Source organism: Rhyacophila brunnea, unplaced genomic scaffold, assembly GCF_057557595.1.
Source record: "Rhyacophila brunnea isolate RB1 unplaced genomic scaffold, BYU_Rbru_1.0 scaffold_8, whole genome shotgun sequence".
Classification (NCBI taxonomy): Eukaryota; Metazoa; Arthropoda; class Insecta; order Trichoptera; family Rhyacophilidae; genus Rhyacophila; species Rhyacophila brunnea.
Genome location: NW_028233350.1, coordinates 6,314,769 through 6,324,031, shown reverse-complemented (window position 1 = coordinate 6,324,031; position 9,263 = coordinate 6,314,769). Strand labels below are relative to the sequence as shown.

At 33.7% G+C, this 9,263-nt stretch overlaps 1 protein-coding gene across 1 annotated transcript in view; it reads left to right on the top strand.

The window, feature by feature from the left end:
- The first annotated feature begins 7,917 nt into the window (after positions 1-7,917).
- Positions 7,918-9,263, top strand: part of ZnT77C (Zinc transporter 77C) — a 42,509-nt gene continuing 41,163 nt past the window's right edge. The window contains exon 1 of the mRNA XM_085958739.1: positions 7,918-8,039. The gene's annotated coding sequence lies outside the window, so the exon portion shown is untranslated. The remainder of the gene's footprint in view (positions 8,040-9,263) is intronic.

Genomic DNA, 9,263 nt, shown 5'->3' with positions numbered 1-9,263 from the left:
AACATGACAATTCTATGTATTAATGAAAACTTTTTATTGTACTTGATAGAAATACTGAATAAATATTATAGAATATTTCTAGACCTCTCATCTCTGATGCCTGCGCTGTCTGAAGTGTTCAAATTCTGCCTAGGCAAAAGTTGCTAACTTGTAAATGAATTGAATTAAAGTCCTGGGGTCCGCGGTAATGAACTCTCTCATGTCGTTTTTCCGTGTGCGGGGATGTTTATTTTAACAAGGAGGTGGCAACACACAGCTTATTGTTTTGTTTATACGTCTGCACAATCTCTATGTTTTCTTAACAGTGAGTAATAGTAATAGTTTATTTAATTTACCATTATGATAAGCAATATTAGCATAATATTATTGTACGTACCTACATACTCAGTGGTAGAATATAAGCAATGCACGTTTTGTACCGTGTCCGGAAACTTGTACGTATGCATTACGCCGTATCACACTTCACCGTGAAATATTGTATCGGAAATATATCGTCGCTGTTCTGGCCGAAGACACTAATTCGAAAAAATGACATATTGGGTTAGTTATACCAAAATGTTCCTTATTTCAAACTTTACCGTCTGGAAACCTTCTTAATAAATAAAGTCTTTATTTTGAAGTCATCCTTTTTACGATTACTTAATAAACTCACATGATAGATCATTTCTAACATTTTAACAACTTAAAAGTGAAATTACTCAAAACTAGTATTCTCCAGTTAGTGTGTTCTGCCAGAACAGAGACAATATGGCCTTATATTAAAGACCGTCCAACCTCTATGGGTCGTATAGTACTGATATAAAATTCATGTCTAAATAAAATACGTTTCTTGTCGGCTTACACTTTGCAGGAAGCCAGCAGCAAACAAATTTTGAAAATAGCTGATATACTGGGTTATTTGTTAGGTTAGGTTTTCATTCTTGAATTCATGAATTTTGCGAAAATCAGCTATGAAAATTTAATTAATGTTCATATTGAATCTAATAAAATTGGAGACCGTATAGTATACGGTCATCTCTTTCTGATAAGAAAGCTCACGGCGAACTGTGCCACGGTGAAATGTTTTACGTACAATTTACATGTAACCGTTTTGTAAGTACCAACTGAATATTGTTATAATTTTCATCCATTGAGAAACCGTGTTTCATCGCATTCCTAGTTTGATTTTATGACCTTTGCGTATGTAAGCACATCATGCAAGTATTTATTTTCGGTTACATGCAAATTGTATGTGTGCAGTTCGCCGTGTGAGTTGTTGTGTCGGAAATAGATGGCCGTATAAGATCGAGATAAAAAAATTGCCTTGTTCGTGGAGATTTCACAAGAACCTACTTGCTAAACTAGTTTCGAATATACGTATACATATTATATATAAGATTGTAGAGAAATTATTTAATTTTATTATCTACATATTTTTTCTGTCGTTCTCTTGTACATATTTTGTTACAGGGGATTCATTTAGATATGCATTAGATCTCAATGTTATACGGCCACCTGTTTCCGATATCTGCTCACGGTGAACTGTGATATGGGAAGTGCCTAGGTATGTATACTTTTCCGGCCACGTTTATTTTTACCTCATAATGCAGGGAACACTAACATTGGGAAACGGGTAACCTTATATGTGTGCCTGTAGGAAGGTACAATTTTTGATTGTGAATAATTATAGGATAACATTAAACAAGTGTTAAAAATTGTGTTATTTTCAATATTTACGTTTGTATAAAAAAATATACATTAAAGTTTGCCACGTAAACGAAACGCGCCTTCAATATTTGAGGACAATCAGCGGGCTTTATATTTATTGCGTTTTATGACCTGACGTTATTCATCTTGGTCATTCCCTCATGGCTGAGGATTGAGACCACTGGATTTTTTTTCATCTTTCTGACGTAATGTCTGTCGTAAATCAATCCGGGCCCGAACCCCCCCCCCCACGTTTGTGCACGCGCCTGACATATTCCAATGATCATTATCGATAAATGATTATTGATAAAAAAGAACCAATTTAGAAGCTTGAGGATACTATCACCGAGCAATCGATTGATGGTGTTTTTTTTAATTTTATTTAATCTTCTTCTGGGTCGTACACTCATGGCTGAGGATCGTGACCACTTTTTAATTTTGCCATCCTGTGAGCGAGCAAGACTTTCCATCCTTCTCGATCTTCCGCTTTTCTCAGGGCAGAATGAATGGTGCCCCCCAGTCACCTCTTTCACTTGGTCGCTCCAGCGCGCAGACGCTCTTCCTCTGCTTCGCCTTCCCTGGAGGCCACCCAAAAACACCAGTCTCTCCAGGTTGTCTGGTCCACGCCGGACAATATGTCCAAAAAACTACAGAATTCTTCTCAGACATACCTGTACTGTCTATATTCTATCAGTGAAAATTTTATTGAGTAAGTGGGCTTTAAAATTAACAAGTTTTTAAGCATATATTATATTAAATAATAATAACGAAATAATATATGATAAATAATATAATAATAAGGAGATCTATGCCTTCAATGGATCCCATCGCACATGGGTATTGAGTGCAATGAAGGGGCGGATGATCTGGCAAAGGAAGCTGGCCATTAAGGGGTACCATAACAGTGGATACCAGAAAACCTGGACTAGAATGAGGCTATAAAAAAATGGGCCAAAGTATGTGGATAGATTTTCACCATAGGCATCATTAGAAAAGGGGAAATGGAGGAAGTCTATTCTACCATCACCATGAGAGGTGCCCTGGTTTGTAAAGTCTCCTTTGACGAGGAATGAGCTTAAGTTAATACTGAGGCTAATAACAGCGCACACAATGGGCAAACGATTTGACGTCCTCATAAGAAGAAGCGAATCGCAACTCTGCGATGAATGTCATGTTTTTGAGGACATTGTACATATAGCACTACAATGACCTAAATATGAACTTCACAGAGTACAGTTGCGAATTGCAGATATCTATGAGAATGTCGACGAATTGAAAGGTGTCCTGGCGGTGGGTAATACGGAAGAGCTAGGCAAAATTGTAAAGTTATTTAACAGAATATGAGTGAGGACCTGATCGACGGATCCCCTTCTAGAAGAGAAGAGGCGATATGACAGCGAGTCGCAGTCAAAGCCTCGGCAAAATCACAAAAAAAATATATGGAAAACAGTAAGTTAAGTATGTAAAAAAACTTGATTGCTCATACCTACTAATAAATATTTTGTAGTTTGTTGAACTATTGTTATACTAGGTACATATTGAATGCGTCCCACATTTAATCCACGAAACGGTTTCCAAAAATAAAATCTTTTTTTTACATTTCTCGAGAGTAATTTAAATTTAAAAAATAACATAATAGTATGTAGTAACTGGGTCAACGATGTCTATTGAATGTCTGCCAATTATATATGTAGGTACTTAAGTTATAACTTTATATATTAAAAAAACACTGACGATCATCATAACAAATTATCAATATCGTATCCAGTTGTAATGGAACGCGGTATTTTGTCTGTTTGAAAAATCTGCGATAAAAATTGTAGAATAGATTTATTCAGTTTGCGGAATTTAGAAATGGTACATAAATTAACCATTAGCACGACTTAATTTTTGTTGTATGTATTTCAATGTTTATATTATGATCAATAGGGAAAAGTTAAAATATTGAGTTGTTAAATAGAAAAATTATGTTTACTGAAGTTCATAATATAATATATCATTGAGAATGCGATGATTGGACAACAAGAATAAATTTGTAAGTAGATATATTATAAGGGTTGCCACTGTACAAATTCAAAATTACCGCCTCCATTTGTAGTAAGTTTATAGCTTATAGCGCCCAGTGGCGAAGGGTGGAGGTAGGCTGTTAAGATCCGACACAAATAATGCACGTTAAACTTTGTCAGTCATTCGTATTTGTTTTTATTGAACTAAGACTATAATTTACACATAGTGTTGGTCAGTTTATAATACATGTTTACACGTGGATTTTCTTGTTATAGCCGCGATAATACGTAATGTCAGCAGTAAAACCATGCACCTGTAAACGGGGTACTTATTTCATTTACACAAAATATTTTTGTATTTCATTTTTCTTCTTTCACTCTGTCACCACCCAGCATTGGGGTATAGGGCAAGCACGAGTACGCGCCACTTCAATATTCACTTGAATAGTACAAAACTCAAATCAATTAGAATTGACATCTATATAATTTTATTTGAATGTCCATTTATTCCGTATTGGAGAGGAATCGGTAATAAGAAAAAAAACCCTCGGTAGAGTCATGTTATGGCACCTTACAAACACTCGAAAGTAACCGTATACTGAGCTTTGAGAATAGCTGATGCTTGAGGTGGATACTATGTGCACGGTGGAACAATACAGCTTTTAGTCATGTCAAGACATGACATTGAACCTGGCTCGGCCACGTTTGGCTTGCCAGTTCTTCAAACCAACCGGATTCCGGCGTTCTAGAAAGCCGCAAAATACCATCCACGTGGTGTATAATGTAGGTATATGGTGGAGCTGCGGATGCTGGAATAACCTGGGAAGATGCAAGAAAACAGAAGAGTGACAACGCCGTGTGGTATCCATTGCTCTAACTATGAGCAAATTGACCAAGAAGAAGACTAATTTAGTTACGAGATGCTACCTCATTAACTTTTAGATATAAATTTAAAAAATATTTAAAATATGCTATAGGAAAAATCTAAATGTAGTCCTACTTATAGAGAATTTGGGATTAAAATAATTAATTAACGTACCTATCTACTCATTATCAATGTAGATATTAGTATCACTCTAGTCTAGTCACATTATATTGATACTCGAAAACGTTGAATTCCTGGAAAAGAAACTGGCTCTTATCTATTTTGAGTAGGGGTTCAAGGGTTAACGATTGTTTTTAATATTAAGTATAGGTAGGTACCAATACCTTATTCAGATTAAATATTTGAAGACTAAAACTAACAGATTTAATCCAAAGATTTTACATTATTTTAAACTAAAATAGTAGTGCATAACCTCCGGTTCTTGTGTCATTAACTGCACCCTCTCCCCGACTAAATGTAATTTATAATTAAATAATAATTACAAGATAAAAAGAACTTTTTTATATACTTACCACGTTTTTAAATTTTCTGTTGAATCATATAAACTTGACAATTTTATGTATTAATAATTTAGGACAAATAAGGCAACAAATCATTTTTTTGCTATTTTGCAACAATCAGACAAACAAATATAGAATACTGAAATGTCATTTTGATTTCCATAGTAACGCACGTATATATTAATAATTTGGTTGCTAGGACCACCCTCTTAGCAACCAATAATAGTTGATTGGATTACGAATTTCTTCCGAAATAACTTTTCATACAAAACAGAATTAACTGAAAATGAATTCAATTCTACTTAAATATGGCTAAAAGTATTAAAAGAATGCATTGGCATCGTTCTGATATATTATAAAAGTTTCAAATGTCTAGCTAGTCGGGAAGTTAGTTAAAAATCGATTGCAAGATTTGTACTGGATAAACAACCACCGGACAAACAAGAATACGAGCTAGAAAAACGTGGTAAAATGCAAGTTATCTATTAAGGAAACATTACAAAATGTTTCCACCCATTAATTATTATAACTTTGTTTTTTATTAATTATTATTAAAAATAGCCATGTCGTTGCCTTTTTGTACAATGTGTTTGTTAGTAATTTTGAACAATCACAAACACTCAGGCTTTGAGAAAATCACATAAATATATTGTGTCCTCACCGGAAATCGAACTCGGAGCTACCGGATGGAAGGTCAGCGCCTTACGCACTGCACCATGAGCATAGATAACTACTACCACGAGAGCCGCCACGAGTATAGTATAATATGTTTTGTAACTTTACACTTTTTTTTCACTTTTTACTACACTGATACACCTCTTTGTCTGATTACCTCGCATAAAACTAGATCAAATGATATTCACTTATATTAATATATTATGTAATATGTAGCAATAAGTAAATAAATAGATAGTATAATTATGTAAAAATAAAAATCCTAGAGCCGGAGTGGAAAGTTATGAAGCGTATACTCTACAATCTACATAATATACATAAAATACAGTACAGTACAATCTGCAGCTGCATATTTGCTAGAATAGTTGATAACCGTTGCTTCAGTATTGTTTCGATGAGACAGAGTGCCGCATTGAAATCCATTTAGTTTCTTTGTTTCGTTTATCTTATTGACACATCAATAAGTATAAAAATCGATTAGGCGCGTACCTACTGACTGAGCGAGGAAGCTTTGCCATAATATAGGTACGTAAAAGCCTCGCGAGGCAAAATGCGCAGTCAGTCAGTACGCGACTCGTCCGAGGCAAACGCACGCGCCGTCTCGCCCGAGAGTTGCTGCGACCGATCCAATCGTTGTCGGTTTATCGATGCTCAAATGTGCTGCGCGCGGCTGCCTCGCCAAAATAATTTTTGTTGCCTCGTGCAGTGATTTTTGCAAAGAAAATGCTCGAGGCAGCATCACGAGGCTGCTCGCTCAGTCAGTACGCGGCTATTTACTATCTGCTTATAATTTTTGATATATGCATTTTTAAATGAGCGACAATTATTTTCGGACCCTTAGAAAATTTCTGCGGACCGATACCAGTCCACGGACCGGCGATTAAGAAACACTGTTCTAGATTACTAGATTATTTAAAAATATATATATAAATTATTTATATCTTGTCTGGCATAACTAATTTTGTAACAGATTTCATAACAGTCAATAAATAATGACGATTGGCTAAATTTTTGAGCTCGATATTTTCTTATTGTCATGGTAACCTTTGATAAACTCATCACTAATCTGAGTAATCACATAAATTTGCAAAGTAAAAGTCAAAACTGAGGCCAGACTTTCATAATTATGATAAGTTTTAAGTATTAATCTGAGGCCGTGGGTGGCAAGTTTTTGGATTTGAAGAAGAATTATCTAGGTTAGAGAGTATTTAAAAATATAAAGGATTAATAAGAATACTAATAATAATATTATCAATACCGGGTATGATAGAGCAAATTATGATATGCCCCGGTCAGCTTGGTTGATGGCTAATTTATTTGAGGTAATGAATACAATGGGGACATTATCTAATTTCTAATAATATGTAGCTATATAATACATATTCCTTCAGTTCCTAGCAGATTTTACTTATTTTTTTTGGGTGTTTCAAAATTTAGTATCTATAGGCTATATTGTTTTAAAAAAAATTCACTGGCTGTAGGTATTTATTTTAATAAAAAAATCGTCATTTAGTTTCTAACTGACGGATTATTTTACTTGTTTTGTTGTGTCTTCATTATGCATTATCACATTTTATTAATTGGTTAGTCTTTGATATTATTATAACAAAACCAGTCATCGTAATACTGTTCATTCATAATTCATTTTAACAAAGGTACTTACCTAGTTAATATTTATATACCTACAAACAAAATATTATAACGGGTTTAAGTTTTGTACTATTCCATTTAAGTAGTTTTTTACGACCCGGGTTTCGCCTTTCGGCACCTTTAGGCACTATGCGCACTCGCCAATGGTAAATACACACTGACAACGAAAACAGTTAATTTTACCTTATATGTTAAAAAATCGCCCAAAATCTTCACAAATGCTATTCTCTGCATTGCCTTCTAAATACGACATGAATTTTTATAAAGTTATTGTATACATTAGCGTCACATTTAGAAGGTGTATTTTTTAATGATAATTTAATGTGAATTGCACTGCGTGCTATGATATGAAATGTTGTGATTCACTTTCAATTGTTTTGTTTTAAATTCTAACGATGTCACAGAAAAGCTCTATCGGTATTGTTTAGTATGTAGGTTTATAACTCGCAATTAATTACTGTATCACTGCACATACATTCTCGGTACAAAGTATCTGAATCAGTCCGGTTCGGTCAGTCGCGTTATAACTACGGCGCGGGAGTGTACGAATATAATTTGAATCCGCATCAAAACAAATAGTGTCTCGCTGATATTATCATTTAAAAATAAACCGCGGTATAATTTCTAAATTAAATGGTTGGTAAAATTACATCTGTGATTACGGTAGAGTGTTCTGTATAATAATGCACATTTCCCGAGAAAGTATTTCAAAACTTTCTCAAACTAAAGATTACTCGCATCCATAATCAAAGTAATATGTTTCCATTCTGTATCATCTCTGTTAAGTTTAGTGTTGTGTTTAAAATTAAAATAGATAATAATTTAAAGTTATATTGATGTGTGCGAATTACATCTGAAAGTATTAATATTATGTTTGAATAAAATTAGAAATGTTTATTTTTTTTAAACATACGGCATAACAGTGTTTCAAATTCAATCAATACCAAGATGTTTTGGTTTCGTTTTCAAAAATCACAAACCTAATATTATATCTTCTTATAAAATAAATAAGATTTTCCAACCACTTAAATGTCATTCACAATAATTCCGACAAAGATCTACATTATAATATCTTTTTTCTGATTAAGCAATAATTGAATTTAGTACGGTGATATTTTGAGACACAGTGAGCGATAAAAAAATGTACCCTAAAAAAATTCCAATAAAGTAATTCTCTCCCGAATGGTTTAAATATTTTATAAAAAACGACAGAGAATTAAGTATTTACACAGTTAGCGTCATAAATTTTCTCAAATTTTGGTTTCGTATAATAAGTACTGTGGGTACCATCGGCGAAGGGTGGAAGTAGGCTGTTAAGATCCGACATAAATACTGCACACTAAACTTTGTCAGTCACACGTATGTGTTTTCATTGAACTAAGACTACACATGCAGGTAGTTTTTCAAAATAAATTAAGCCCTGCGTAAACCATGCCCTAATTATTGACAATAGTCAAAAAATAGTTGTCTATCTATAAATATCTAAAATGATGCCATTAAATCATACATAATTTTATATATTTTATAGATAGAAGAATATTTTTATATACTTATGGTTTGTTTTAGGCAGGGCTTGATAAATGGTTTGTTTTAGGCAGGGCTTGATAAATTAATAAAAAAAACTAACCAAATATTTTTAATTCGAAGAAAACAAATAAGTATGACTGAAAAAGTGTGCCATATAACAGCCTACCTATACCCTTCGCCACTGGAGGTACATACTTCGATTCAAGTAAGTCTTATCTTGTTGATTTTGAATGTTGCAAGTGAAACCGGGCATCGTGTAATAAGTGTTATATCACGTTACTGAAATAATATGTATGTATCTTTTTTTGGTACAGTTCGGTTATGAGGAATACA